This window comes from Oratosquilla oratoria, chromosome 21, assembly GCF_046742065.1.
Source record: "Oratosquilla oratoria isolate Oo_2021 chromosome 21, ASM4674206v1, whole genome shotgun sequence".
Classification (NCBI taxonomy): Eukaryota; Metazoa; Arthropoda; class Malacostraca; order Stomatopoda; family Squillidae; genus Oratosquilla; species Oratosquilla oratoria.
In genome coordinates this window covers 17,842,852-17,845,040 of record NC_134797.1, presented here as the reverse complement: position 1 = coordinate 17,845,040, position 2,189 = coordinate 17,842,852, and the positions used below count along the sequence as shown (strand labels likewise).

General features: G+C 43.9%; 1 long non-coding RNA gene across 1 annotated transcript in view; it reads left to right on the top strand.

Moving 5' to 3' along the window:
* The window catches only part of LOC143036722 (uncharacterized), a 57,821-nt gene extending 57,335 nt beyond the window's left edge, over positions 1-486 (top strand). Inside the window, exon 3 of the long non-coding RNA XR_012967399.1 lies at positions 392-486. This is a non-coding gene — a long non-coding RNA (uncharacterized LOC143036722). The remainder of the gene's footprint in view (positions 1-391) is intronic.
* The last annotated feature ends 1,703 nt before the right edge of the window (positions 487-2,189 follow it).

Genomic DNA, 2,189 nt, shown 5'->3' with positions numbered 1-2,189 from the left:
AACCACGCCAACATCACCATCACCGTCGTCGACTCCGCTGCCAGTTACGTAATGTACCCACATACATAATTCACCACTTCCGCTATACCAAGCTTTGTAACGACCAGAGCCACCACCCAGCGCCTTTCTTCTCCCGCTCCTCCTCCCTCTTCTCCTTCTCCTCCTTCTTCTCCTCCTCCTCTTTCCACCTCCCTCCCCACTGCATTCACCCACTAAATGCCTTCTACTCGCAACATCCGTTCGGCTTGCAACCGTTGTCGTCACTTCAACCGAAGAACCCACCAACACACAGACTCACCCCACCCACTCGCTGCCGTTGCTGCACGAGCTGCAAACCCGTATCATTATCTCCATTCACCCATTACTACTACAGTGACCGTCATTTCAGCAGAGCCTTCGGAGAAAGTCCACCCGGATGCTACCCTCTGCCTTCACATCCCCGGGGAACTCCAGAACTCTTCAATTTTCTCTTCACCAATGCCAACGACCTGTCTTTGAAAGTAAATAAATAAACGAATTAATATATCAATATATGATAATTATTACCTTGAGTTTCACTGCCTGGAAACTCGTAGCTCCATAGTGGATCGTTTTCGGGTCCTCGCATAGATCTCTCTGGAAAGAAAATCTCGACTGTTGTGTCAGTTTATGTCACCGGCTGAGAGTATTAGGAGGACGGGACAGGTTGCCGGTTGTCAGGTCTTCTTACGTGATACGATAGAAACACAGGTGAACTTGGAGACCAAATACCAGCCACTCGGGGCTGCGCTTCCAGATGGAGATGAGGGGGTGGACGACTTTGGAAAATGGGCATCAAAGAGATGATTATTACTGACGTCCATCTTGGAGGACTACCACTAGCAGGTATATACCCAATATTGGTCTTCAGTAAGAAAAAGAAAAAAAAATCATGAGCTCAAGAACGCTTTCGTTATTTTTGGCAATCAGTTTTGAGTTGTAATACTTTTCATTAATTTTGGGAGTGGTATTTCACGAAATAGTGTACTCCTCACTCCTCCATTATTTACCTATTCATTTATTTATCTATTTATTTATTTTGTCATCTTGTAGTTCTTTGAGATATGAAATGAATAAATCGATAAATATAAACCCATGCTTTACACACACGACCAACTCATCTCGGCCGCCCGAAGTACCCTTCCATAGTCTATAGGTACGAGTTATTTCTCCTATGACTTTATCTGGTGACCCTGACCTCATCTTCACTAACTCGAATTGCCCTTCCATAAAGTACATCCTTCACTTCTTGTCAGAAACTTACATCCAAATTTTCGTTCAAAACCGCTGAAAATGAAACCCTAATTCAAATGTCTGTTCCAGATGCGATCCAGAACTTGAGTTGGCGGCACACTAAGCACTTCTCGCTAGCTTGCTAGTCGCTTTTGCTACTTCGTTTGAGGAGAAACGACTTCGGTCACGATCTTTTTTTTTTTCTTTTTTTTTTCTTCAAATTTCCAAATGTCAAATTACTCTTTGCCTCATATTAGCGTGAGAAGCTGAGTGACGAGCTCAGAGAAACTAAACCTAAAATACGAATGTTAGACACATTGTTGAGATGTTCTTACGGAAGTCACCGTAGTCGCTCAAACGAAATAGCAGAAGCAAGTAGCATGCTAGCCTAGTGTCCAGCCACCTTGCCTTGCACAACACCGGCTGAAGTGCAAATGCAGCTTTCTCGCAACTGAAGTCGATCGGTGTTCAAACATGGATTCCGCAATTTTCTAAGAAACTATCGATCATTAAATAGAAGTGAATATTTTTCACAGTGTATAGTTTATTTTCGTCTTATAATGAATCAATATATTGGTTGGTCCAGTAAAATCGCGCGCACCCCCCCCCACACACACACAAACACAACAACAACACTAACACACGCACATACACGGCTCGATGGAGTGGTGGTACCGTACTCGACCGTTGATTCAGTGATTTGAGTTCGAGTCCCGCATCTCAGCACTGCGAGCTGGCAAGCTAACTCTAGTGAGTAAGGAGTGTGTATGTGTGTATGTGTGTAAGGTCACATCATCACTCATAGATCGGTCCTTATATGAGCTCTGAGCTCTCATCCGGTAGGATAATAGCTGTCGATTACTAGTCCAATACATGATTTAAGATCGTGGCTAATCATACACACATGCACCCAAACACACACACACACACACACACAC